This window comes from Balaenoptera ricei, chromosome 2 (assembly GCF_028023285.1).
Source record: "Balaenoptera ricei isolate mBalRic1 chromosome 2, mBalRic1.hap2, whole genome shotgun sequence".
NCBI classification, from domain to species: Eukaryota; Metazoa; Chordata; class Mammalia; order Artiodactyla; family Balaenopteridae; genus Balaenoptera; species Balaenoptera ricei.
Genome location: NC_082640.1, coordinates 56,678,318 through 56,705,707, shown reverse-complemented (window position 1 = coordinate 56,705,707; position 27,390 = coordinate 56,678,318). Strand labels below are relative to the sequence as shown.

General features: G+C 55.4%; 10 non-coding genes across 10 annotated transcripts; all 10 read left to right on the top strand.

The window, feature by feature from the left end:
- The first annotated feature begins 860 nt into the window (after positions 1-860).
- On the top strand, positions 861-953 carry LOC132361896 (small nucleolar RNA SNORD116). Its single transcript, XR_009502160.1, has one exon. It is a non-coding gene; the product is annotated as a small nucleolar RNA SNORD116 (small nucleolar RNA).
- A 2,646-nt stretch (positions 954-3,599) lies between these two features.
- On the top strand, positions 3,600-3,692 carry LOC132360927 (small nucleolar RNA SNORD116). The gene has a single exon (XR_009501245.1). It is a non-coding gene; the product is annotated as a small nucleolar RNA SNORD116 (small nucleolar RNA).
- Positions 3,693-6,382: 2,690 nt separating this feature from the next.
- On the top strand, positions 6,383-6,475 carry LOC132361895 (small nucleolar RNA SNORD116). The gene has a single exon (XR_009502159.1). It is a non-coding gene; the product is annotated as a small nucleolar RNA SNORD116 (small nucleolar RNA).
- Positions 6,476-9,121: 2,646 nt separating this feature from the next.
- On the top strand, positions 9,122-9,214 carry LOC132360926 (small nucleolar RNA SNORD116). The gene has a single exon (XR_009501244.1). It is a non-coding gene; the product is annotated as a small nucleolar RNA SNORD116 (small nucleolar RNA).
- Positions 9,215-11,904: 2,690 nt separating this feature from the next.
- Positions 11,905-11,997, top strand: LOC132361894 (small nucleolar RNA SNORD116). The gene has a single exon (XR_009502158.1). It is a non-coding gene; the product is annotated as a small nucleolar RNA SNORD116 (small nucleolar RNA).
- Positions 11,998-14,643: 2,646 nt separating this feature from the next.
- Positions 14,644-14,736, top strand: LOC132360925 (small nucleolar RNA SNORD116). Its single transcript, XR_009501243.1, has one exon. It is a non-coding gene; the product is annotated as a small nucleolar RNA SNORD116 (small nucleolar RNA).
- Positions 14,737-17,426: 2,690 nt separating this feature from the next.
- Positions 17,427-17,519, top strand: LOC132361893 (small nucleolar RNA SNORD116). Its single transcript, XR_009502157.1, has one exon. It is a non-coding gene; the product is annotated as a small nucleolar RNA SNORD116 (small nucleolar RNA).
- Positions 17,520-20,165: 2,646 nt separating this feature from the next.
- Positions 20,166-20,258, top strand: LOC132360924 (small nucleolar RNA SNORD116). The gene has a single exon (XR_009501242.1). It is a non-coding gene; the product is annotated as a small nucleolar RNA SNORD116 (small nucleolar RNA).
- A 2,690-nt stretch (positions 20,259-22,948) lies between these two features.
- LOC132361892 (small nucleolar RNA SNORD116) lies at positions 22,949-23,041 on the top strand. Its single transcript, XR_009502156.1, has one exon. It is a non-coding gene; the product is annotated as a small nucleolar RNA SNORD116 (small nucleolar RNA).
- A 2,646-nt stretch (positions 23,042-25,687) lies between these two features.
- LOC132360922 (small nucleolar RNA SNORD116) lies at positions 25,688-25,780 on the top strand. Its single transcript, XR_009501240.1, has one exon. It is a non-coding gene; the product is annotated as a small nucleolar RNA SNORD116 (small nucleolar RNA).
- The last annotated feature ends 1,610 nt before the right edge of the window (positions 25,781-27,390 follow it).

Genomic DNA, 27,390 nt, shown 5'->3' with positions numbered 1-27,390 from the left:
CAGTCTTTGTGCTTTGGTCAGAAGGCGTGGCTGTGAGAGAGCGGGAGTCTGTGGACTATTTCAACAGTCCCTGGGGGTCAAAGTTCGCATGTGGCCTCTTGAAGCTGACAGGGGTCTTTCTCCTTTCAGTTGGGGGTCCAACCAGGATGGTGTGTATAAACTATGGCGTTTACTGTTGGAGGCGTCTGCAGAGGGCCACAGGGACACCCAGAGACCAAGACGCGTATTCAGCGGCACACACCGGAACCCACGAGTGCATCTTCGTGCGCAGTCACAGTCACACACGCCCACACGCGTGAATACACACATACAGCGTCTCACACACCGGCCAACGTACATGCCTAACTTCCTCCAGTCGTGCTGTGAGACACGCAATCAGTTTTCGGTAAGGGATAGTGGTACTTGGGTAGCAGGTTCCGGGCTGACACGTAGGTAAGTTTTCACAAGAATCATGTTCTCTGAGGACTCTGGTGCAATTCAGAAGCCTGCCTGATTTCTGTCCACTTCTCAGGTGCAGTTGCAGGGTAAGGCTGGCCGTCGGCAAAGACAAGAAGACCTTCGTGTTGTCTGATAACTGGATGTGCTAAGGGGAACTGGAAAAAGTGGAGCAGGCGCACGTTGCTGAGCGTGGCTGGGGATAACTCAGGACAGTAGCATTCACCCATACTAAGATGTGCCATTGGCTATTAGGTTTTCCTCAGATGGGTCCAATGGCTGCAAGAGTGGATTGATTGTTGGTCTTGCTGAGTGGCTTGAGGACTGTGGATTCCCCAGGCTGTTGGAGTACTTCTGGGTCATGGCTCCTCTGCAGAGCCCCACGGCCTGCCCGTTTGTGTTCTGCAGCGTCCCAGAATGTGCTTGGATCGATGATGACACCCTTGTATGCATTCCTTGGAAAATCTGAACAAAATGAGTGAGAAAGCTCTACGGTCTCCACATGGAAACTGAGGTCCAGCAGGTTTCCTCTCGGGGGTAGGGGACAGTTAGCAGTGAGGACCAACATCCCCTGCTGACATGCATGCAAATACCACTAAGGGCTCTCACATTGGAGGGGCTCCTGTCTGAGGGTCGACCGTGTCTGCCCATAAGCTGGGTCATCTATGAATCCGTGGTCCCTGCTAAAAGGCCGTGAGGGAATGCAAGGGGGCAGGGTCTCCTGCTAGTCTTCAGAGTCAGAGTGTGTGCTGGTGTGGGCCCAGTGAGCTTTCAGCTTGGAGAAGTGTGTTTTGACCAGGATCATGCTTTGTGCATGCCGCTTCGGTGGTTGATTTTGGAAGCCAAAATGAGCAAGGTTCCCTGGTTGGAGCCTGCAGCCTCAGGCCAGGCCTGTGGCCCTCTCTGTTGTTGTGTTTGGTGCGGTGAGGTTCTTGAGTGCCAGGTGGGGCTGGAGCAGTGGGCGGGGGTTGGATGGAATTTGGTGATGGTGGAAGGGGGCTGATGGATTAGGCCTCGGTGCTGCCCCTGAAGCTGCCAGCACACTGTTGGCGCTATGTGGATCATCGTGGAGTGGGGTGACGATCGAGTGCTGCATTTAAGCCTGCGTAGTGGCTGCTGCCCTGGAGAGAAAGGTAAGGTATCATGAGGACAGGTCCTGTGTGATGTCGTGGGATGGGCTGTCATCATTGGGTTGCAGGCGCTGGCCTCGGCTTCCCAAGGATGTGTCTTGTTCGTGATGGCCTGGCATCAGCTGCCTATGGTGGGGATGGCTTTGGCAGTTCATGAGGATGCAGTGAGGTAGGTTACCTGTGAAGAGTTGCAATCCCGTTTCCAGAGGAGTGACTCCCCACGGGTGTCTTGCGGGACATAGAGAAGATGGACATGCTGAGGCATCTGTGCCGGCCTTCTCTGGGGGAGGTGAGTTATGCAAACAAGCCCTTTGGTCGCTCTTTTCCCTCTTTTGGGAATGTGCAAAGCGATAGTGTTTCTGCCGGAGGGCATGACGCGGCCGGCCCGTGTGGCATGCAGGCCTTTCGAATAGCCAGAGCTTTATCCAGAGCAGTCCATTGGCGGGGCAGAGAAGGGGGCACTGTTGCCATCCCTGGTGCACTGCCAAGGCCAGCCACTGTTCCCTTTCAGGCTTCCAAGTCCCCTCACATGGCAGAGGTCTTCCGTTGAAAGTATATCTGTGGTCCTCGGGGACCATGCCTTTGATCACTGTGAGTTCCTCGGTGCTGCCACTGTGGCAGTGGAGAATTTCCAGGATGCCTCAGGTGGGATCAGCATCTTCAAAGCAGACAGGCTTGCGGTCTGTCTTCCCTGGTGTTCAGTGTTCCCGTGTTCGGAAGATGTCTGTGTCTTCCAGTAGGGACGCGTCGCCCTGCTGGCTGGAGTAGGGCACGGTGGACGAGGCTGTTGAGCGTTTGAGCGGTTCCTTAGGGGTCAGGGCCGCAAACCTTGCAGGATGGGAGCTGCCTGAGACATGGCCGGGAAGGTGGCCTAGTTTCCGCTGTGGGGTTCCAACATGGGTCATGGCTGCTGAAGCCCACTGCTTCCTGTGGTGGGCATTCCCACGGGTCCAAGGAAAGTGGTTAGGCCTAGTTGGCGAGAAGTTGCACTTTGTTCGATGTTCTTTAGCCCCTTGAGTGGATTCAGGCTGCATCTTGCCAGTAGAATGCTGTAGGTCGGTGTCAGCTCACCCATGGGAGTTCCCTTGCTTCCGAAAGTGCTGGGAGTGACCCCAAGTGCACATCAGATGTGCTGGTAGCTGGCAGGTTCTCGAGTTGCACGTAGATGTCACACCCACGGCCGGGAGGCAGGTCTCGTCCAGTCTTTGTGCTCTGGTCAGAAGGCGTGGCTGTGGGAGAGTGGGCGTCCGTGGAGTATTTCAACAGCCCCTGGGGGTTAAAGTTTGCATGCGGCCTCTGGAAGCTGACAGGGGGCTTTCTCCTTTCAGTTGGGGGTCTAGCCAGGGTGTTGTTATACACAACTATGGCGTTTACCGTTGGACGCCTCTTCACAGGGCTACAGGGACACACAGAGACCAAGACGCGTAGTCAGCGGCACACAGAGAAACCCACAAGAGCGTCTGCGTGCGCAGTCACAGTCACACACGCCCACACGCGTGAACACACAAATACAGCCTCTCACACACCGGCCAATGTATGTGCCTAACTTCCTGCAGTCGTACTATCAGACATGCAGTCAATTCTCGGTAAGGGATAGAGGTCCTTGGGAAGCAGTTTCAGAGCTCAAGCCCAGGTAAATGTTTGTATGGATCATGTCCTCTGAGGACACCAGTCCACTTCCCAGGTGCAGTTGCTGGGCAAGCCTCGCCGTCGGCAAAAACAAGAAGATCTTCGTGTGCTCTGATGACTGGAGGTGCTAAGAAGAACTGGAAAAAGTGAGGCGGGACCATGTTCCCGAGCATGGTCGCGGATAACTCAGGACGGTAGGTATTCAACCACCCCAAGATGTGCCATTAGATATTAGGTTTTCCTCAGATGGGCCCAATGGCTGCAAGAGTGGCTTGATTGTTCGTCTTGTTGAGTGGCCTGAGGGCTATGGATTCTCCAGGCTTTTGGGGTACTCCAGGCTCATGGCTCCCCTGCAGAGCCCCACGCACTGCCCGGTTGTGTTCTGCAGCATCCCAGCATGTGCTTGGATCGATGATGACACTCTTGTATGCATTCCTTGGAAACTCTGAACAGAATGGGTGAGAACACTCTACCGTCTCCTTATCGAAACTGAGGTTCAGCACGTTTCCTCTCTCGGGTGTAGGGGACTGTTAGGAGTGAGGGCCAGTGTCCCCTGCCGACATGCACGCAAATACCACCAAGGACTCCAGTATTGGAGGGGCTCCTGTCTGAGGATCGACCGTGTCTGCACATAAGCTGGCTTATCTGTGTATCCCGGGTCCCTGCTGAAAGGCGGTTGAAGGAATGCGAGGGGGCAGGCTCTCTTGCTGGTCTTAAGAGTCCGGGTGTGTGCCGGTCTAGGCCCAGTGTGCTTGCCATTGGATAGGTGTGTTTTGGCCAGGATCACGCTTCGTGCATGCTGTTTCGTGTGTTTATTTTGGAAGCCAAAATGAGCAAGCGTCCCTGGTTTGTGCCTGGAGCCTGAGGCCAGGCCTGTGGCCCTCCCTGTCCTAGTGTTTTGCACAGTGAGGTTTTTGAGTCCCTAGTGAGGCTGGAGAATTGGGCGGGGTTGGGCTCGGGTTGGGCGTCGGCGGAAAGGGGCTGATGGATTAGGCCACACTGCTGCCCTTGTCTGCTCCTCTACTTTAACACCCAGCACAGTGTTGGTGCCAAGTGGGGCATCGTGGAGTGGGGTGAGGATCGAGTGCTGCATTTAAACCTGCGTGGTCGCTGATGGCCTGGACAGGAAGGTAAGGGATGATGAGGACCGGACCTTTGTGAGGTCGTGGAATAGGCTGTCATAATTGGGTTGCAGGTGCTGGCCTTGGCTTCCCAAGGATGAGTCGTGTTCGTGATGGGCTGGCATCAGCTGCCTATGGAGGGGGTGGCACTGGCAGTTCAAGTGCATGAGGTGAGGTAGGTAACCTGTGTAGAGTTATCATCCCATTGCCGGAGGAATGACACCCAAATGGTGTCTTGGGGGACGTAGAGAAGATCGACATTGTGAGGCGTCTGTGCCGGCCTCCTTGGAGGTAGGTGAGTTATGCGAACATCCATATTGGCTGCTTTCTTCCCTTGTTTGGGAATGTGCAAAGCAAAAGTGTTTCTCCCGGGGGGGCATGACACCGCCAGCCAGTTTGGCATGCAGGCCGTTCGAACAGCCTGAGGTTTATCTGCAGCAGTCCGTGGGTGGGGCAGAGATGGGGGCACTGTTGCGATGCCAGGTGTGCTGTCGTGGACAGCCACTGTGCCCTTTCAAGCTTCCAGGTCCCCTCGTGTGGCAGAGGTCTTCCGTTGAAAGTCTGTCTGTGGTCCTCAGGAACAGTGCATTTGCTCGCTGTGAGTTCCTCGGTAGTGTTGCTGTGGGAGTGGAGAATTGCCAGGATGCATGGGGTGGTGTGGGCATCATCAAAGCAGACAGGCTTGCGGTCTGTCTTCCCTGGTGTTCAGTGTCCCCGTGTTCGCATGATGTCTGTGGCTTCCAATAGTGTCGAGTCGCCCTGCATGCAGGAGGAGGGCACTTAGGAAGAGGCTGTGTATCATTTGAGCGTTTTCCCAGTTGTCAGGGCCACGAACCCTGCCAGTTGGAAACTTGCCGATACGTGGGTGAGGAGGTGGCCTAAATTCGGCTCTGGTGTTCCAACCTGTGTCATGGTTGCTGAAGCCCAACACTTCCCATTGTGGGCATTCCCACGGGGTCACGGAGAGTGATTTGGTCTAGTTGGTGAGAAGACGCACTTGGTCCGCAGTTCCTTAGCCCCTTGAGAAGTGCCGTGCTGCATCTTTCCTGTAGGCAACTGCAGGTCGCTATCAGCCCGCCCCTGGGATGTTCCCTTGCTTCCAGGAGTGCTGGGAGTGACCCCAAGGGCACATCAGATGTGCTGGTAGGTGGCAGGGTCTCCAGGTCCACATAGATGTGACAGCCACGGCCGGGAGGCAGGTCTCGTCCAGTCTTTGTGCTTTGGTCAGAAGGCGTGGCTGTGAGAGAGCGGGAGTCTGTGGACTATTTCAACAGTCCCTGGGGGTCAAAGTTCGCATGTGGCCTCTTGAAGCTGACAGGGGTCTTTCTCCTTTCAGTTGGGGGTCCAACCAGGATGGTGTGTATAAACTATGGCGTTTACTGTTGGAGGCGTCTGCAGAGGGCCACAGGGACACCCAGAGACCAAGACGCATATTCAGCGGCACACACCGGAACCCACGAGTGCATCTTCGTGCGCAGTCACAGTCACACACGCCCACACGCGTGAATACACACATACAGCGTCTCACACACCGGCCAACGTACATGCCTAACTTCCTCCAGTCGTGCTGTGAGACACGCAATCAGTTTTCGGTAAGGGATAGTGGTACTTGGGTAGCAGGTTCCGGGCTGACACGTAGGTAAGTTTTCACAAGAATCATGTTCTCTGAGGACTCTGGTGCAATTCAGAAGCCTGCCTGATTTCTGTCCACTTCTCAGGTGCAGTTGCAGGGTAAGGCTGGCCGTCGGCAAAGACAAGAAGACCTTCGTGTTGTCTGATAACTGGATGTGCTAAGGGGAACTGGAAAAAGTGGAGCAGGCGCACGTTGCTGAGCGTGGCTGGGGATAACTCAGGACAGTAGCATTCACCCATACTAAGATGTGCCATTGGCTATTAGGTTTTCCTCAGATGGGTCCAATGGCTGCAAGAGTGGATTGATTGTTGGTCTTGCTGAGTGGCTTGAGGACTGTGGATTCCCCAGGCTGTTGGAGTACTTCTGGGTCATGGCTCCTCTGCAGAGCCCCACGGCCTGCCCGTTTGTGTTCTGCAGCGTCCCAGAATGTGCTTGGATCGATGATGACACCCTTGTATGCATTCCTTGGAAAATCTGAACAAAATGAGTGAGAAAGCTCTACGGTCTCCACATGGAAACTGAGGTCCAGCAGGTTTCCTCTCGGGGGTAGGGGACAGTTAGCAGTGAGGACCAACATCCCCTGCTGACATGCATGCAAATACCACTAAGGGCTCTCACATTGGAGGGGCTCCTGTCTGAGGGTCGACCGTGTCTGCCCATAAGCTGGGTCATCTATGAATCCGTGGTCCCAGCTAAAAGGCCGTGAGGGAATGCAAGGGGGCAGGGTCTCCTGCTAGTCTTCAGAGTCAGAGTGTGTGCTGGTGTGGGCCCAGTGAGCTTTCAGCTTGGAGAAGTGTGTTTTGACCAGGATCATGCTTTGTGCATGCCGCTTCGGTGGTTGATTTTGGAAGCCAAAATGAGCAAGGTTCCCTGGTTGGAGCCTGCAGCCTCAGGCCAGGCCTGTGGCCCTCTCTGTTGTTGTGTTTGGTGCGGTGAGGTTCTTGAGTGCCAGGTGGGGCTGGAGCAGTGGGCGGGGGTTGGATGGAATTTGGTGATGGTGGAAGGGGGCTGATGGATTAGGCCTCGGTGCTGCCCCTGAAGCTGCCAGCACACTGTTGGCGCTATGTGGATCATCGTGGAGTGGGGTGACGATCGAGTGCTGCATTTAAGCCTGCGTAGTGGCTGCTGCCCTGGAGAGAAAGGTAAGGTATCATGAGGACAGGTCCTGTGTGATGTCGTGGGATGGGCTGTCATCATTGGGTTGCAGGCGCTGGCCTCGGCTTCCCAAGGATGTGTCTTGTTCGTGATGGCCTGGCATCAGCTGCCTATGGTGGGGATGGCTTTGGCAGTTCATGAGGATGCAGTGAGGTAGGTTACCTGTGAAGAGTTGCAATCCCGTTTCCAGAGGAGTGACTCCCCACGGGTGTCTTGCGGGACATAGAGAAGATGGACATGCTGAGGCATCTGTGCCGGCCTTCTCTGGGGGAGGTGAGTTATGCAAACAAGCCCTTTGGTCGCTCTTTTCCCTCTTTTGGGAATGTGCAAAGCGATAGTGTTTCTGCCGGAGGGCATGACGCGGCCGGCCCGTGTGGCATGCAGGCCTTTCGAATAGCCAGAGCTTTATCCAGAGCAGTCCATTGGCGGGGCAGAGAAGGGGGCACTGTTGCCATCCCTGGTGCACTGCCAAGGCCAGCCACTGTTCCCTTTCAGGCTTCCAAGTCCCCTCACATGGCAGAGGTCTTCCGTTGAAAGTATATCTGTGGTCCTCGGGGACCATGCCTTTGATCACTGTGAGTTCCTCGGTGCTGCCACTGTGGCAGTGGAGAATTTCCAGGATGCCTCAGGTGGGATCAGCATCTTCAAAGCAGACAGGCTTGCGGTCTGTCTTCCCTGGTGTTCAGTGTTCCCGTGTTCGGAAGATGTCTGTGTCTTCCAGTAGGGACGCGTCGCCCTGCTGGCTGGAGTAGGGCACGGTGGACGAGGCTGTTGAGCGTTTGAGCGGTTCCTTAGGGGTCAGGGCCGCAAACCTTGCAGGGTGGGAGCTGCCTGAGACATGGCCGGGAAGGTGGCCTAGTTTCCGCTGTGGGGTTCCAACATGGGTCATGGCTGCTGAAGCCCACTGCTTCCTGTGGTGGGCATTCCCACGGGTCCAAGGAAAGTGGTTAGGCCTAGTTGGCGAGAAGTTGCACTTTGTTCGATGTTCTTTAGCCCCTTGAGTGGATTCAGGCTGCATCTTGCCAGTAGAATGCTGTAGGTCGGTGTCAGCTCACCCATGGGAGTTCCCTTGCTTCCGAAAGTGCTGGGAGTGGCCCCAAGTGCACATCAGATGTGCTGGTAGCTGGCAGGTTCTCGAGTTGCACGTAGATGTCACACCCACGGCCGGGAGGCAGGTCTCGTCCAGTCTTTGTGCTCTGGTCAGAAGGCGTGGCTGTGGGAGAGTGGGCGTCCGTGGAGTATTTCAACAGCCCCTGGGGGTTAAAGTTTGCATGCGGCCTCTGGAAGCTGACAGGGGGCTTTCTCCTTTCAGTTGGGGGTCTAGCCAGGGTGTTGTTATACACAACTATGGCGTTTACCGTTGGACGCCTCTTCACAGGGCTACAGGGACACACAGAGACCAAGACGCGTAGTCAGCGGCACACAGAGAAACCCACAAGAGCGTCTGCGTGCGCAGTCACAGTCACACACGCCCACACGCGTGAACACACAAATACAGCCTCTCACACACCGGCCAATGTATGTGCCTAACTTCCTGCAGTCGTACTATCAGACATGCAGTCAATTCTCGGTAAGGGATAGAGGTCCTTGGGAAGCAGTTTCAGAGCTCAAGCCCAGGTAAATGTTTGTATGGATCATGTCCTCTGAGGACACCAGTCCACTTCCCAGGTGCAGTTGCTGGGCAAGCCTCGCCGTCGGCAAAAACAAGAAGATCTTCGTGTGCTCTGATGACTGGAGGTGCTAAGAAGAACTGGAAAAAGTGAGGCGGGACTATGTTCCCGAGCATGGTCGCGGATAACTCAGGACGGTAGGTATTCAACCACCCCAAGATGTGCCATTAGATATTAGGTTTTCCTCAGATGGGCCCAATGGCTGCAAGAGTGGCTTGATTGTTCGTCTTGTTGAGTGGCCTGAGGGCTATGGATTCTCCAGGCTTTTGGGGTACTCCAGGCTCATGGCTCCCCTGCAGAGCCCCACGCACTGCCCGGTTGTGTTCTGCAGCATCCCAGCATGTGCTTGGATCGATGATGACACTCTTGTATGCATTCCTTGGAAACTCTGAACAGAATGGGTGAGAACACTCTACCGTCTCCTTATCGAAACTGAGGTTCAGCACGTTTCCTCTCTCGGGTGTAGGGGACTGTTAGGAGTGAGGGCCAGTGTCCCCTGCCGACATGCACGCAAATACCACCAAGGACTCCAGTATTGGAGGGGCTCCTGTCTGAGGATCGACCGTGTCTGCACATAAGCTGGCTTATCTGTGTATCCCGGGTCCCTGCTGAAAGGCGGTTGAAGGAATGCGAGGGGGCAGGCTCTCTTGCTGGTCTTAAGAGTCCGGGTGTGTGCCGGTCTAGGCCCAGTGTGCTTGCCATTGGATAGGTGTGTTTTGGCCAGGATCACGCTTCGTGCATGCTGTTTCGTGTGTTTATTTTGGAAGCCAAAATGAGCAAGCGTCCCTGGTTTGTGCCTGGAGCCTGAGGCCAGGCCTGTGGCCCTCCCTGTCCTAGTGTTTTGCACAGTGAGGTTTTTGAGTCCCTAGTGAGGCTGGAGAATTGGGCGGGGTTGGGCTCGGGTTGGGCGTCGGCGGAAAGGGGCTGATGGATTAGGCCACACTGCTGCCCTTGTCTGCTCCTCTACTTTAACACCCAGCACAGTGTTGGTGCCAAGTGGGGCATCGTGGAGTGGGGTGAGGATCGAGTGCTGCATTTAAACCTGCGTGGTCGCTGATGGCCTGGACAGGAAGGTAAGGGATGATGAGGACCGGACCTTTGTGAGGTCGTGGAATAGGCTGTCATAATTGGGTTGCAGGTGCTGGCCTTGGCTTCCCAAGGATGAGTCGTGTTCGTGATGGGCTGGCATCAGCTGCCTATGGAGGGGGTGGCACTGGCAGTTCAAGTGCATGAGGTGAGGTAGGTAACCTGTGTAGAGTTATCATCCCATTGCCGGAGGAATGACACCCAAATGGTGTCTTGGGGGACGTAGAGAAGATCGACATTGTGAGGCGTCTGTGCCGGCCTCCTTGGAGGTAGGTGAGTTATGCGAACATCCATATTGGCTGCTTTCTTCCCTTGTTTGGGAATGTGCAAAGCAAAAGTGTTTCTCCCGGGGGGGCATGACACCGCCAGCCAGTTTGGCATGCAGGCCGTTCGAACAGCCTGAGGTTTATCTGCAGCAGTCCGTGGGTGGGGCAGAGATGGGGGCACTGTTGCGATGCCAGGTGTGCTGTCGTGGACAGCCACTGTGCCCTTTCAAGCTTCCAGGTCCCCTCGTGTGGCAGAGGTCTTCCGTTGAAAGTCTGTCTGTGGTCCTCAGGAACAGTGCATTTGCTCGCTGTGAGTTCCTCGGTAGTGTTGCTGTGGGAGTGGAGAATTGCCAGGATGCATGGGGTGGTGTGGGCATCATCAAAGCAGACAGGCTTGCGGTCTGTCTTCCCTGGTGTTCAGTGTCCCCGTGTTCGCATGATGTCTGTGGCTTCCAATAGTGTCGAGTCGCCCTGCATGCAGGAGGAGGGCACTTAGGAAGAGGCTGTGTATCATTTGAGCGTTTTCCCAGTTGTCAGGGCCACGAACCCTGCCAGTTGGAAACTTGCCGATACGTGGGTGAGGAGGTGGCCTAAATTCGGCTCTGGTGTTCCAACCTGTGTCATGGTTGCTGAAGCCCAACACTTCCCATTGTGGGCATTCCCACGGGGTCACGGAGAGTGATTTGGTCTAGTTGGTGAGAAGACGCACTTGGTCCGCAGTTCCTTAGCCCCTTGAGAAGTGCCGTGCTGCATCTTTCCTGTAGGCAACTGCAGGTCGCTATCAGCCCGCCCCTGGGATGTTCCCTTGCTTCCAGGAGTGCTGGGAGTGACCCCAAGGGCACATCAGATGTGCTGGTAGGTGGCAGGGTCTCCAGGTCCACATAGATGTGACAGCCACGGCCGGGAGGCAGGTCTCGTCCAGTCTTTGTGCTTTGGTCAGAAGGCGTGGCTGTGAGAGAGCGGGAGTCTGTGGACTATTTCAACAGTCCCTGGGGGTCAAAGTTCGCATGTGGCCTCTTGAAGCTGACAGGGGTCTTTCTCCTTTCAGTTGGGGGTCCAACCAGGATGGTGTGTATAAACTATGGCGTTTACTGTTGGAGGCGTCTGCAGAGGGCCACAGGGACACCCAGAGACCAAGACGCATATTCAGCGGCACACACCGGAACCCACGAGTGCATCTTCGTGCGCAGTCACAGTCACACACGCCCACACGCGTGAATACACACATACAGCGTCTCACACACCGGCCAACGTACATGCCTAACTTCCTCCAGTCGTGCTGTGAGACACGCAATCAGTTTTCGGTAAGGGATAGTGGTACTTGGGTAGCAGGTTCCAGGCTGACACGTAGGTAAGTTTTCACAAGAATCATGTTCTCTGAGGACTCTGGTGCAATTCAGAAGCCTGCCTGATTTCTGTCCACTTCTCAGGTGCAGTTGCAGGGTAAGGCTGGCCGTCGGCAAAGACAAGAAGACCTTCGTGTTGTCTGATAACTGGATGTGCTAAGGGGAACTGGAAAAAGTGGAGCAGGCGCACGTTGCTGAGTGTGGCTGGGGATAACTCAGGACAGTAGCATTCACCCATACTAAGATGTGCCATTGGATATTAGGTTTTCCTCAGATGGGTCCAATGGCTGCAAGAGTGGATTGATTGTTGGTCTTGCTGAGTGGCTTGAGGACTGTGGATTCCCCAGGCTGTTGGAGTACTTCTGGGTCATGGCTCCTCTGCAGAGCCCCACGGCCTGCCCGTTTGTGTTCTGCAGCGTCCCAGAATGTGCTTGGATCGATGATGACACCCTTGTATGCATTCCTTGGAAAATCTGAACAAAATGAGTGAGAAAGCTCTACGGTCTCCACATGGAAACTGAGGTCCAGCAGGTTTCCTCTCGGGGGTAGGGGACAGTTAGCAGTGAGGACCAACATCCCCTGCTGACATGCATGCAAATACCACTAAGGGCTCTCACATTGGAGGGGCTCCTGTCTGAGGGTCGACCGTGTCTGCCCATAAGCTGGGTCATCTATGAATCCGTGGTCCCAGCTAAAAGGCCGTGAGGGAATGCAAGGGGGCAGGGTCTCCTGCTAGTCTTCAGAGTCAGAGTGTGTGCTGGTGTGGGCCCAGTGAGCTTTCAGCTTGGAGAAGTGTGTTTTGACCAGGATCATGCTTTGTGCATGCCGCTTCGGTGGTTGATTTTGGAAGCCAAAATGAGCAAGGTTCCCTGGTTGGAGCCTGCAGCCTCAGGCCAGGCCTGTGGCCCTCTCTGTTGTTGTGTTTGGTGCGGTGAGGTTCTTGAGTGCCAGGTGGGGCTGGAGCAGTGGGCGGGGGTTGGATGGAATTTGGTGATGGTGGAAGGGGGCTGATGGATTAGGCCTCGGTGCTGCCCCTGAAGCTGCCAGCACACTGTTGGCGCTATGTGGATCATCGTGGAGTGGGGTGACGATCGAGTGCTGCATTTAAGCCTGCGTAGTGGCTGCTGCCCTGGAGAGAAAGGTAAGGTATCATGAGGACAGGTCCTGTGTGATGTCGTGGGATGGGCTGTCATCATTGGGTTGCAGGCGCTGGCCTCGGCTTCCCAAGGATGTGTCTTGTTCGTGATGGCCTGGCATCAGCTGCCTATGGTGGGGATGGCTTTGGCAGTTCATGAGGATGCAGTGAGGTAGGTTACCTGTGAAGAGTTGCAATCCCGTTTCCAGAGGAGTGACTCCCCACGGGTGTCTTGCGGGACATAGAGAAGATGGACATGCTGAGGCATCTGTGCCGGCCTTCTCTGGGGGAGGTGAGTTATGCAAACAAGCCCTTTGGTCGCTCTTTTCCCTCTTTTGGGAATGTGCAAAGCGATAGTGTTTCTGCCGGAGGGCATGACGCGGCCGGCCCGTGTGGCATGCAGGCCTTTCGAATAGCCAGAGCTTTATCCAGAGCAGTCCATTGGCGGGGCAGAGAAGGGGGCACTGTTGCCATCCCTGGTGCACTGCCAAGGCCAGCCACTGTTCCCTTTCAGGCTTCCAAGTCCCCTCACATGGCAGAGGTCTTCCGTTGAAAGTATATCTGTGGTCCTCGGGGACCATGCCTTTGATCACTGTGAGTTCCTCGGTGCTGCCACTGTGGCAGTGGAGAATTTCCAGGATGCCTCAGGTGGGATCAGCATCTTCAAAGCAGACAGGCTTGCGGTCTGTCTTCCCTGGTGTTCAGTGTTCCCGTGTTCGGAAGATGTCTGTGTCTTCCAGTAGGGACGCGTCGCCCTGCTGGCTGGAGTAGGGCACGGTGGACGAGGCTGTTGAGCGTTTGAGCGGTTCCTTAGGGGTCAGGGCCGCAAACCTTGCAGGGTGGGAGCTGCCTGAGACATGGCCGGGAAGGTGGCCTAGTTTCCGCTGTGGGGTTCCAACATGGGTCATGGCTGCTGAAGCCCACTGCTTCCTGTGGTGGGCATTCCCACGGGTCCAAGGAAAGTGGTTAGGCCTAGTTGGCGAGAAGTTGCACTTTGTTCGATGTTCTTTAGCCCCTTGAGTGGATTCAGGCTGCATCTTGCCAGTAGAATGCTGTAGGTCGGTGTCAGCTCACCCATGGGAGTTCCCTTGCTTCCGAAAGTGCTGGGAGTGACCCCAAGTGCACATCAGATGTGCTGGTAGCTGGCAGGTTCTCGAGTTGCATGTAGATGTCACACCCACGGCCGGGAGGCAGGTCTCGTCCAGTCTTTGTGCTCTGGTCAGAAGGCGTGGCTGTGGGAGAGTGGGCGTCCGTGGAGTATTTCAACAGCCCCTGGGGGTTAAAGTTTGCATGCGGCCTCTGGAAGCTGACAGGGGGCTTTCTCCTTTCAGTTGGGGGTCTAGCCAGGGTGTTGTTATACACAACTATGGCGTTTACCGTTGGACGCCTCTTCACAGGGCTACAGGGACACACAGAGACCAAGACGCGTAGTCAGCGGCACACAGAGAAACCCACAAGAGCGTCTGCGTGCGCAGTCACAGTCACACACGCCCACACGCGTGAACACACAAATACAGCCTCTCACACACCGGCCAATGTATGTGCCTAACTTCCTGCAGTCGTACTATCAGACATGCAGTCAATTCTCGGTAAGGGATAGAGGTCCTTGGGAAGCAGTTTCAGAGCTCAAGCCCAGGTAAATGTTTGTATGGATCATGTCCTCTGAGGACACCAGTCCACTTCCCAGGTGCAGTTGCTGGGCAAGCCTCGCCGTCGGCAAAAACAAGAAGATCTTCGTGTGCTCTGATGACTGGAGGTGCTAAGAAGAACTGGAAAAAGTGAGGCGGGACCATGTTCCCGAGCATGGTCGCGGATAACTCAGGACGGTAGGTATTCAACCACCCCAAGATGTGCCATTAGATATTAGGTTTTCCTCAGATGGGCCCAATGGCTGCAAGAGTGGCTTGATTGTTCGTCTTGTTGAGTGGCCTGAGGGCTATGGATTCTCCAGGCTTTTGGGGTACTCCAGGCTCATGGCTCCCCTGCAGAGCCCCACGCACTGCCCGGTTGTGTTCTGCAGCATCCCAGCATGTGCTTGGATCGATGATGACACTCTTGTATGCATTCCTTGGAAACTCTGAACAGAATGGGTGAGAACACTCTACCGTCTCCTTATCGAAACTGAGGTTCAGCACGTTTCCTCTCTCGGGTGTAGGGGACTGTTAGGAGTGAGGGCCAGTGTCCCCTGCCGACATGCACGCAAATACCACCAAGGACTCCAGTATTGGAGGGGCTCCTGTCTGAGGATCGACCGTGTCTGCACATAAGCTGGCTTATCTGTGTATCCCGGGTCCCTGCTGAAAGGCGGTTGAAGGAATGCGAGGGGGCAGGCTCTCTTGCTGGTCTTAAGAGTCCGGGTGTGTGCCGGTCTAGGCCCAGTGTGCTTGCCATTGGATAGGTGTGTTTTGGCCAGGATCACGCTTCGTGCATGCTGTTTCGTGTGTTTATTTTGGAAGCCAAAATGAGCAAGCGTCCCTGGTTTGTGCCTGGAGCCTGAGGCCAGGCCTGTGGCCCTCCCTGTCCTAGTGTTTTGCACAGTGAGGTTTTTGAGTCCCTAGTGAGGCTGGAGAATTGGGCGGGGTTGGGCTCGGGTTGGGCGTCGGCGGAAAGGGGCTGATGGATTAGGCCACACTGCTGCCCTTGTCTGCTCCTCTACTTTAACACCCAGCACAGTGTTGGTGCCAAGTGGGGCATCGTGGAGTGGGGTGAGGATCGAGTGCTGCATTTAAACCTGCGTGGTCGCTGATGGCCTGGACAGGAAGGTAAGGGATGATGAGGACCGGTCCTTTGTGAGGTCGTGGAATAGGCTGTCATAATTGGGTTGCAGGTGCTGGCCTTGGCTTCCCAAGGATGAGTCGTGTTCGTGATGGGCTGGCATCAGCTGCCTATGGAGGGGGTGGCACTGGCAGTTCAAGTGCATGAGGTGAGGTAGGTAACCTGTGTAGAGTTATCATCCCATTGCCGGAGGAATGACACCCAAATGGTGTCTTGGGGGACGTAGAGAAGATCGACATTGTGAGGCGTCTGTGCCGGCCTCCTTGGAGGTAGGTGAGTTATGCGAACATCCATATTGGCTGCTTTCTTCCCTTGTTTGGGAATGTGCAAAGCAAAAGTGTTTCTCCCGGGGGGGCATGACACCGCCAGCCAGTTTGGCATGCAGGCCGTTCGAACAGCCTGAGGTTTATCTGCAGCAGTCCGTGGGTGGGGCAGAGATGGGGGCACTGTTGCGATGCCAGGTGTGCTGTCATGGACAGCCACTGTGCCCTTTCAAGCTTCCAGGTCCCCTCGTGTGGCAGAGGTCTTCCGTTGAAAGTCTGTCTGTGGTCCTCAGGAACAGTGCATTTGCTCGCTGTGAGTTCCTCGGTAGTGTTGCTGTGGGAGTGGAGAATTGCCAGGATGCATGGGGTGGTGTGGGCATCATCAAAGCAGACAGGCTTGCGGTCTGTCTTCCCTGGTGTTCAGTGTCCCCGTGTTCGCATGATGTCTGTGGCTTCCAATAGTGTCGAGTCGCCCTGCATGCAGGAGGAGGGCACTTAGGAAGAGGCTGTGTATCATTTGAGCGTTTTCCCAGTTGTCAGGGCCACGAACCCTGCCAGTTGGAAACTTGCCGATACGTGGGTGAGGAGGTGGCCTAAATTCGGCTCTGGTGTTCCAACCTGTGTCATGGTTGCTGAAGCCCAACACTTCCCATTGTGGGCATTCCCACGGGGTCACGGAGAGTGATTTGGTCTAGTTGGTGAGAAGACGCACTTGGTCCGCAGTTCCTTAGCCCCTTGAGAAGTGCCGTGCTGCATCTTTCCTGTAGGCAACTGCAGGTCGCTATCAGCCCGCCCCTGGGATGTTCCCTTGCTTCCAGGAGTGCTGGGAGTGACCCCAAGGGCACATCAGATGTGCTGGTAGGTGGCAGGGTCTCCAGGTCCACATAGATGTGACAGCCACGGCCGGGAGGCAGGTCTCGTCCAGTCTTTGTGCTTTGGTCAGAAGGCGTGGCTGTGAGAGAGCGGGAGTCTGTGGACTATTTCAACAGTCCCTGGGGGTCAAAGTTCGCATGTGGCCTCTTGAAGCTGACAGGGGTCTTTCTCCTTTCAGTTGGGGGTCCAACCAGGATGGTGTGTATAAACTATGGCGTTTACTGTTGGAGGCGTCTGCAGAGGGCCACAGGGACACCCAGAGACCAAGACGCGTATTCAGCGGCACACACCGGAACCCACGAGTGCATCTTCGTGCGCAGTCACAGTCACACACGCCCACACGCGTGAATACACACATACAGCGTCTCACACACCGGCCAACGTACATGCCTAACTTCCTCCAGTCGTGCTGTGAGACACGCAATCAGTTTTCGGTAAGGGATAGTGGTACTTGGGTAGCAGGTTCCGGGCTGACACGTAGGTAAGTTTTCACAAGAATCATGTTCTCTGAGGACTCTGGTGCAATTCAGAAGCCTGCCTGATTTCTGTCCACTTCTCAGGTGCAGTTGCAGGGTAAGGCTGGCCGTCGGCAAAGACAAGAAGACCTTCGTGTTGTCTGATAACTGGATGTGCTAAGGGGAACTGGAAAAAGTGGAGCAGGCGCACGTTGCTGAGCGTGGCTGGGGATAACTCAGGACAGTAGCATTCACCCATACTAAGATGTGCCATTGGCTATTAGGTTTTCCTCAGATGGGTCCAATGGCTGCAAGAGTGGATTGATTGTTGGTCTTGCTGAGTGGCTTGAGGACTGTGGATTCCCCAGGCTGTTGGAGTACTTCTGGGTCATGGCTCCTCTGCAGAGCCCCACGGCCTGCCCGTTTGTGTTCTGCAGCGTCCCAGAATGTGCTTGGATCGATGATGACACCCTTGTATGCATTCCTTGGAAAATCTGAACAAAATGAGTGAGAAAGCTCTACGGTCTCCACATGGAAACTGAGGTCCAGCAGGTTTCCTCTCGGGGGTAGGGGACAGTTAGCAGTGAGGACCAACATCCCCTGCTGACATGCATGCAAATACCACTAAGGGCTCTCACATTGGAGGGGCTCCTGTCTGAGGGTCGACCGTGTCTGCCCATAAGCTGGGTCATCTATGAATCCGTGGTCCCTGCTAAAAGGCCGTGAGGGAATGCAAGGGGGCAGGGTCTCCTGCTAGTCTTCAGAGTCAGAGTGTGTGCTGGTGTGGGCCCAGTGAGCTTTCAGCTTGGAGAAGTGTGTTTTGACCAGGATCATGCTTTGTGCATGCCGCTTCGGTGGTTGATTTTGGAAGCCAAAATGAGCAAGGTTCCCTGGTTGGAGCCTGCAGCCTCAGGCCAGGCCTGTGGCCCTCTCTGTTGTTGTGTTTGGTGCGGTGAGGTTCTTGAGTGCCAGGTGGGGCTGGAGCAGTGGGCGGGGGTTGGATGGAATTTGGTGATGGTGGAAGGGGGCTGATGGATTAGGCCTCGGTGCTGCCCCTGAAGCTGCCAGCACACTGTTGGCGCTATGTGGATCATCGTGGAGTGGGGTGACGATCGAGTGCTGCATTTAAGCCTGCGTAGTGGCTGCTGCCCTGGAGAGAAAGGTAAGGTATCATGAGGACAGGTCCTGTGTGATGTCGTGGGATGGGCTGTCATCATTGGGTTGCAGGCGCTGGCCTCGGCTTCCCAAGGATGTGTCTTGTTCGTGATGGCCTGGCATCAGCTGCCTATGGTGGGGATGGCTTTGGCAGTTCATGAGGATGCAGTGAGGTAGGTTACCTGTGAAGAGTTGCAATCCCGTTTCCAGAGGAGTGACTCCCCACGGGTGTCTTGCGGGACATAGAGAAGATGGACATGCTGAGGCATCTGTGCCGGCCTTCTCTGGGGGAGGTGAGTTATGCAAACAAGCCCTTTGGTCGCTCTTTTCCCTCTTTTGGGAATGTGCAAAGCGATAGTGTTTCTGCCGGAGGGCATGACGCGGCCGGCCCGTGTGGCATGCAGGCCTTTCGAATAGCCAGAGCTTTATCCAGAGCAGTCCATTGGCGGGGCAGAGAAGGGGGCACTGTTGCCATCCCTGGTGCACTGCCAAGGCCAGCCACTGTTCCCTTTCAGGCTTCCAAGTCCCCTCACATGGCAGAGGTCTTCCGTTGAAAGTATATCTGTGGTCCTCGGGGACCATGCCTTTGATCACTGTGAGTTCCTCGGTGCTGCCACTGTGGCAGTGGAGAATTTCCAGGATGCCTCAGGTGGGATCAGCATCTTCAAAGCAGACAGGCTTGCGGTCTGTCTTCCCTGGTGTTCAGTGTTCCCGTGTTCGGAAGATGTCTGTGTCTTCCAGTAGGGACGCGTCGCCCTGCTGGCTGGAGTAGGGCACGGTGGACGAGGCTGTTGAGCGTTTGAGCGGTTCCTTAGGGGTCAGGGCCGCAAACCTTGCAGGATGGGAGCTGCCTGAGACATGGCCGGGAAGGTGGCCTAGTTTCCGCTGTGGGGTTCCAACATGGGTCATGGCTGCTGAAGCCCACTGCTTCCTGTGGTGGGCATTCCCACGGGTCCAAGGAAAGTGGTTAGGCCTAGTTGGCGAGAAGTTGCACTTTGTTCGATGTTCTTTAGCCCCTTGAGTGGATTCAGGCTGCATCTTGCCAGTAGAATGCTGTAGGTCGGTGTCAGCTCACCCATGGGAGTTCCCTTGCTTCCGAAAGTGCTGGGAGTGACCCCAAGTGCACATCAGATGTGCTGGTAGCTGGCAGGTTCTCGAGTTGCACGTAGATGTCACACCCACGGCCGGGAGGCAGGTCTCGTCCAGTCTTTGTGCTCTGGTCAGAAGGCGTGGCTGTGGGAGAGTGGGCGTCCGTGGAGTATTTCAACAGCCCCTGGGGGTTAAAGTTTGCATGCGGCCTCTGGAAGCTGACAGGGGGCTTTCTCCTTTCAGTTGGGGGTCTAGCCAGGGTGTTGTTATACACAACTATGGCGTTTACCGTTGGACGCCTCTTCACAGGGCTACAGGGACACACAGAGACCAAGACGCGTAGTCAGCGGCACACAGAGAAACCCACAAGAGCGTCTGCGTGCGCAGTCACAGTCACACACGCCCACACGCGTGAACACACAAATACAGCCTCTCACACACCGGCCAATGTATGTGCCTAACTTCCTGCAGTCGTACTATCAGACATGCAGTCAATTCTCGGTAAGGGATAGAGGTCCTTGGGAAGCAGTTTCAGAGCTCAAGCCCAGGTAAATGTTTGTATGGATCATGTCCTCTGAGGACACCAGTCCACTTCCCAGGTGCAGTTGCTGGGCAAGCCTCGCCGTCGGCAAAAACAAGAAGATCTTCGTGTGCTCTGATGACTGGAGGTGCTAAGAAGAACTGGAAAAAGTGAGGCGGGACCATGTTCCCGAGCATGGTCGCGGATAACTCAGGACGGTAGGTATTCAACCACCCCAAGATGTGCCATTAGATATTAGGTTTTCCTCAGATGGGCCCAATGGCTGCAAGAGTGGCTTGATTGTTCGTCTTGTTGAGTGGCCTGAGGGCTATGGATTCTCCAGGCTTTTGGGGTACTCCAGGCTCATGGCTCCCCTGCAGAGCCCCACGCACTGCCCGGTTGTGTTCTGCAGCATCCCAGCATGTGCTTGGATCGATGATGACACTCTTGTATGCATTCCTTGGAAACTCTGAACAGAATGGGTGAGAACACTCTACCGTCTCCTTATCGAAACTGAGGTTCAGCACGTTTCCTCTCTCGGGTGTAGGGGACTGTTAGGAGTGAGGGCCAGTGTCCCCTGCCGACATGCACGCAAATACCACCAAGGACTCCAGTATTGGAGGGGCTCCTGTCTGAGGATCGACCGTGTCTGCACATAAGCTGGCTTATCTGTGTATCCCGGGTCCCTGCTGAAAGGCGGTTGAAGGAATGCGAGGGGGCAGGCTCTCTTGCTGGTCTTAAGAGTCCGGGTGTGTGCCGGTCTAGGCCCAGTGTGCTTGCCATTGGATAGGTGTGTTTTGGCCAGGATCACGCTTCGTGCATGCTGTTTCGTGTGTTTATTTTGGAAGCCAAAATGAGCAAGCGTCCCTGGTTTGTGCCTGGAGCCTGAGGCCAGGCCTGTGGCCCTCCCTGTCCTAGTGTTTTGCACAGTGAGGTTTTTGAGTCCCTAGTGAGGCTGGAGAATTGGGCGGGGTTGGGCTCGGGTTGGGCGTCGGCGGAAAGGGGCTGATGGATTAGGCCACACTGCTGCCCTTGTCTGCTCCTCTACTTTAACACCCAGCACAGTGTTGGTGCCAAGTGGGGCATCGTGGAGTGGGGTGAGGATCGAGTGCTGCATTTAAACCTGCGTGGTCGCTGATGGCCTGGACAGGAAGGTAAGGGATGATGAGGACCGGACCTTTGTGAGGTCGTGGAATAGGCTGTCATAATTGGGTTGCAGGTGCTGGCCTTGGCTTCCCAAGGATGAGTCGTGTTCGTGATGGGCTGGCATCAGCTGCCTATGGAGGGGGTGGCACTGGCAGTTCAAGTGCATGAGGTGAGGTAGGTAACCTGTGTAGAGTTATCATCCCATTGCCGGAGGAATGACACCCAAATGGTGTCTTGGGGGACGTAGAGAAGATCGACATTGTGAGGCGTCTGTGCCGGCCTCCTTGGAGGTAGGTGAGTTATGCGAACATCCATATTGGCTGCTTTCTTCCCTTGTTTGGGAATGTGCAAAGCAAAAGTGTTTCTCCCGGGGGGGCATGACACCGCCAGCCAGTTTGGCATGCAGGCCGTTCGAACAGCCTGAGGTTTATCTGCAGCAGTCCGTGGGTGGGGCAGAGATGGGGGCACTGTTGCGATGCCAGGTGTGCTGTCGTGGACAGCCACTGTGCCCTTTCAAGCTTCCAGGTCCCCTCGTGTGGCAGAGGTCTTCCGTTGAAAGTCTGTCTGTGGTCCTCAGGAACAGTGCATTTGCTCGCTGTGAGTTCCTCGGTAGTGTTGCTGTGGGAGTGGAGAATTGCCAGGATGCATGGGGTGGTGTGGGCATCATCAAAGCAGACAGGCTTGCGGTCTGTCTTCCCTGGTGTTCAGTGTCCCCGTGTTCGCATGATGTCTGTGGCTTCCAATAGTGTCGAGTCGCCCTGCATGCAGGAGGAGGGCACTTAGGAAGAGGCTGTGTATCATTTGAGCGTTTTCCCAGTTGTCAGGGCCACGAACCCTGCCAGTTGGAAACTTGCCGATACGTGGGTGAGGAGGTGGCCTAAATTCGGCTCTGGTGTTCCAACCTGTGTCATGGTTGCTGAAGCCCAACACTTCCCATTGTGGGCATTCCCACGGGGTCACGGAGAGTGATTTGGTCTAGTTGGTGAGAAGACGCACTTGGTCCGCAGTTCCTTAGCCCCTTGAGAAGTGCCGTGCTGCATCTTTCCTGTAGGCAACTGCAGGTCGCTATCAGCCCGCCCCTGGGATGTTCCCTTGCTTCCAGGAGTGCTGGGAGTGACCCCAAGGGCACATCAGATGTGCTGGTAGGTGGCAGGGTCTCCAGGTCCACATAGATGTGACAGCCACGGCCGGGAGGCAGGTCTCGTCCAGTCTTTGTGCTTTGGTCAGAAGGCGTGGCTGTGAGAGAGCGGGAGTCTGTGGACTATTTCAACAGTCCCTGGGGGTCAAAGTTCGCATGTGGCCTCTTGAAGCTGACAGGGGTCTTTCTCCTTTCAGTTGGGGGTCCAACCAGGATGGTGTGTATAAACTATGGCGTTTACTGTTGGAGGCGTCTGCAGAGGGCCACAGGGACACCCAGAGACCAAGACGCATATTCAGCGGCACACACCGGAACCCACGAGTGCATCTTCGTGCGCAGTCACAGTCACACACGCCCACACGCGTGAATACACACATACAGCGTCTCACACACCGGCCAACGTACATGCCTAACTTCCTCCAGTCGTGCTGTGAGACACGCAATCAGTTTTCGGTAAGGGATAGTGGTACTTGGGTAGCAGGTTCCGGGCTGACACGTAGGTAAGTTTTCACAAGAATCATGTTCTCTGAGGACTCTGGTGCAATTCAGAAGCCTGCCTGATTTCTGTCCACTTCTCAGGTGCAGTTGCAGGGTAAGGCTGGCCGTCGGCAAAGACAAGAAGACCTTCGTGTTGTCTGATAACTGGATGTGCTAAGGGGAACTGGAAAAAGTGGAGCAGGCGCACGTTGCTGAGCGTGGCTGGGGATAACTCAGGACAGTAGCATTCACCCATACTAAGATGTGCCATTGGCTATTAGGTTTTCCTCAGATGGGTCCAATGGCTGCAAGAGTGGATTGATTGTTGGTCTTGCTGAGTGGCTTGAGGACTGTGGATTCCCCAGGCTGTTGGAGTACTTCTGGGTCATGGCTCCTCTGCAGAGCCCCACGGCCTGCCCGTTTGTGTTCTGCAGCGTCCCAGAATGTGCTTGGATCGATGATGACACCCTTGTATGCATTCCTTGGAAAATCTGAACAAAATGAGTGAGAAAGCTCTACGGTCTCCACATGGAAACTGAGGTCCAGCAGGTTTCCTCTCGGGGGTAGGGGACAGTTAGCAGTGAGGACCAACATCCCCTGCTGACATGCATGCAAATACCACTAAGGGCTCTCACATTGGAGGGGCTCCTGTCTGAGGGTCGACCGTGTCTGCCCATAAGCTGGGTCATCTATGAATCCGTGGTCCCAGCTAAAAGGCCGTGAGGGAATGCAAGGGGGCAGGGTCTCCTGCTAGTCTTCAGAGTCAGAGTGTGTGCTGGTGTGGGCCCAGTGAGCTTTCAGCTTGGAGAAGTGTGTTTTGACCAGGATCATGCTTTGTGCATGCCGCTTCGGTGGTTGATTTTGGAAGCCAAAATGAGCAAGGTTCCCTGGTTGGAGCCTGCAGCCTCAGGCCAGGCCTGTGGCCCTCTCTGTTGTTGTGTTTGGTGCGGTGAGGTTCTTGAGTGCCAGGTGGGGCTGGAGCAGTGGGCGGGGGTTGGATGGAATTTGGTGATGGTGGAAGGGGGCTGATGGATTAGGCCTCGGTGCTGCCCCTGAAGCTGCCAGCACACTGTTGGCGCTATGTGGATCATCGTGGAGTGGGGTGACGATCGAGTGCTGCATTTAAGCCTGCGTAGTGGCTGCTGCCCTGGAGAGAAAGGTAAGGTATCATGAGGACAGGTCCTGTGTGATGTCGTGGGATGGGCTGTCATCATTGGGTTGCAGGCGCTGGCCTCGGCTTCCCAAGGATGTGTCTTGTTCGTGATGGCCTGGCATCAGCTGCCTATGGTGGGGATGGCTTTGGCAGTTCATGAGGATGCAGTGAGGTAGGTTACCTGTGAAGAGTTGCAATCCCGTTTCCAGAGGAGTGACTCCCCACGGGTGTCTTGCGGGACATAGAGAAGATGGACATGCTGAGGCATCTGTGCCGGCCTTCTCTGGGGGAGGTGAGTTATGCAAACAAGCCCTTTGGTCGCTCTTTTCCCTCTTTTGGGAATGTGCAAAGCGATAGTGTTTCTGCCGGAGGGCATGACGCGGCCGGCCCGTGTGGCATGCAGGCCTTTCGAATAGCCAGAGCTTTATCCAGAGCAGTCCATTGGCGGGGCAGAGAAGGGGGCACTGTTGCCATCCCTGGTGCACTGCCAAGGCCAGCCACTGTTCCCTTTCAGGCTTCCAAGTCCCCTCACATGGCAGAGGTCTTCCGTTGAAAGTATATCTGTGGTCCTCGGGGACCATGCCTTTGATCACTGTGAGTTCCTCGGTGCTGCCACTGTGGCAGTGGAGAATTTCCAGGATGCCTCAGGTGGGATCAGCATCTTCAAAGCAGACAGGCTTGCGGTCTGTCTTCCCTGGTGTTCAGTGTTCCCGTGTTCGGAAGATGTCTGTGTCTTCCAGTAGGGACGCGTCGCCCTGCTGGCTGGAGTAGGGCACGGTGGACGAGGCTGTTGAGCGTTTGAGCGGTTCCTTAGGGGTCAGGGCCGCAAACCTTGCAGGGTGGGAGCTGCCTGAGACATGGCCGGGAAGGTGGCCTAGTTTCCGCTGTGGGGTTCCAACATGGGTCATGGCTGCTGAAGCCCACTGCTTCCTGTGGTGGGCATTCCCACGGGTCCAAGGAAAGTGGTTAGGCCTAGTTGGCGAGAAGTTGCACTTTGTTCGATGTTCTTTAGCCCCTTGAGTGGATTCAGGCTGCATCTTGCCAGTAGAATGCTGTAGGTCGGTGTCAGCTCACCCATGGGAGTTCCCTTGCTTCCGAAAGTGCTGGGAGTGGCCCCAAGTGCACATCAGATGTGCTGGTAGCTGGCAGGTTCTCGAGTTGCACGTAGATGTCACACCCACGGCCGGGAGGCAGGTCTCGTCCAGTCTTTGTGCTCTGGTCAGAAGGCGTGGCTGTGGGAGAGTGGGCGTCCGTGGAGTATTTCAACAGCCCCTGGGGGTTAAAGTTTGCATGCGGCCTCTGGAAGCTGACAGGGGGCTTTCTCCTTTCAGTTGGGGGTCTAGCCAGGGTGTTGTTATACACAACTATGGCGTTTACCGTTGGACGCCTCTTCACAGGGCTACAGGGACACACAGAGACCAAGACGCGTAGTCAGCGGCACACAGAGAAACCCACAAGAGCGTCTGCGTGCGCAGTCACAGTCACACACGCCCACACGCGTGAACACACAAATACAGCCTCTCACACACCGGCCAATGTATGTGCCTAACTTCCTGCAGTCGTACTATCAGACATGCAGTCAATTCTCGGTAAGGGATAGAGGTCCTTGGGAAGCAGTTTCAGAGCTCAAGCCCAGGTAAATGTTTGTATGGATCATGTCCTCTGAGGACACCAGTCCACTTCCCAGGTGCAGTTGCTGGGCAAGCCTCGCCGTCGGCAAAAACAAGAAGATCTTCGTGTGCTCTGATGACTGGAGGTGCTAAGAAGAACTGGAAAAAGTGAGGCGGGACTATGTTCCCGAGCATGGTCGCGGATAACTCAGGACGGTAGGTATTCAACCACCCCAAGATGTGCCATTAGATATTAGGTTTTCCTCAGATGGGCCCAATGGCTGCAAGAGTGGCTTGATTGTTCGTCTTGTTGAGTGGCCTGAGGGCTATGGATTCTCCAGGCTTTTGGGGTACTCCAGGCTCATGGCTCCCCTGCAGAGCCCCACGCACTGCCCGGTTGTGTTCTGCAGCATCCCAGCATGTGCTTGGATCGATGATGACACTCTTGTATGCATTCCTTGGAAACTCTGAACAGAATGGGTGAGAACACTCTACCGTCTCCTTATCGAAACTGAGGTTCAGCACGTTTCCTCTCTCGGGTGTAGGGGACTGTTAGGAGTGAGGGCCAGTGTCCCCTGCCGACATGCACGCAAATACCACCAAGGACTCCAGTATTGGAGGGGCTCCTGTCTGAGGATCGACCGTGTCTGCACATAAGCTGGCTTATCTGTGTATCCCGGGTCCCTGCTGAAAGGCGGTTGAAGGAATGCGAGGGGGCAGGCTCTCTTGCTGGTCTTAAGAGTCCGGGTGTGTGCCGGTCTAGGCCCAGTGTGCTTGCCATTGGATAGGTGTGTTTTGGCCAGGATCACGCTTCGTGCATGCTGTTTCGTGTGTTTATTTTGGAAGCCAAAATGAGCAAGCGTCCCTGGTTTGTGCCTGGAGCCTGAGGCCAGGCCTGTGGCCCTCCCTGTCCTAGTGTTTTGCACAGTGAGGTTTTTGAGTCCCTAGTGAGGCTGGAGAATTGGGCGGGGTTGGGCTCGGGTTGGGCGTCGGCGGAAAGGGGCTGATGGATTAGGCCACACTGCTGCCCTTGTCTGCTCCTCTACTTTAACACCCAGCACAGTGTTGGTGCCAAGTGGGGCATCGTGGAGTGGGGTGAGGATCGAGTGCTGCATTTAAACCTGCGTCGTCGCTGATGGCCTGGACAGGAAGGTAAGGGATGATGAGGACCGGACCTTTGTGAGGTCGTGGAATAGGCTGTCATAATTGGGTTGCAGGTGCTGGCCTTGGCTTCCCAAGGATGAGTCGTGTTCGTGATGGGCTGGCATCAGCTGCCTATGGAGGGGGTGGCACTGGCAGTTCAAGTGCATGAGGTGAGGTAGGTAACCTGTGTAGAGTTATCATCCCATTGCCGGAGGAATGACACCCAAATGGTGTCTTGGGGGACGTAGAGAAGATCGACATTGTGAGGCGTCTGTGCCGGCCTCCTTGGAGGTAGGTGAGTTATGCGAACATCCATATTGGCTGCTTTCTTCCCTTGTTTGGGAATGTGCAAAGCAAAAGTGTTTCTCCCGGGGGGGCATGACACCGCCAGCCAGTTTGGCATGCAGGCCGTTCGAACAGCCTGAGGTTTATCTGCAGCAGTCCGTGGGTGGGGCAGAGATGGGGGCACTGTTGCGATGCCAGGTGTGCTGTCGTGGACAGCCACTGTGCCCTTTCAAGCTTCCAGGTCCCCTCGTGTGGCAGAGGTCTTCCGTTGAAAGTCTGTGGTCCTCAGGAACAGTGCATTTGCTCGCTGTGAGTTCCTCGGTAGTGTTGCTGTGGGAGTGGAGAATTGCCAGGATGCATGGGGTGGTGTGGGCATCATCAAAGCAGACAGGCTTGCGGTCTGTCTTCCCTGGTGTTCAGTGTCCCCGTGTTCGCATGATGTCTGTGGCTTCCAATAGTGTCGAGTCGCCCTGCATGCAGGAGGAGGGCACTTAGGAAGAGGCTGTGTATCATTTGAGCGTTTTCCCAGTTGTCAGGGCCACGAACCCTGCCAGTTGGAAACTTGCCGATACGTGGGTGAGGAGGTGGCCTAAATTCGGCTCTGGTGTTCCAACCTGTGTCATGGTTGCTGAAGCCCAACACTTCCCATTGTGGGCATTCCCACGGGGTCACGGAGAGTGATTTGGTCTAGTTGGTGAGAAG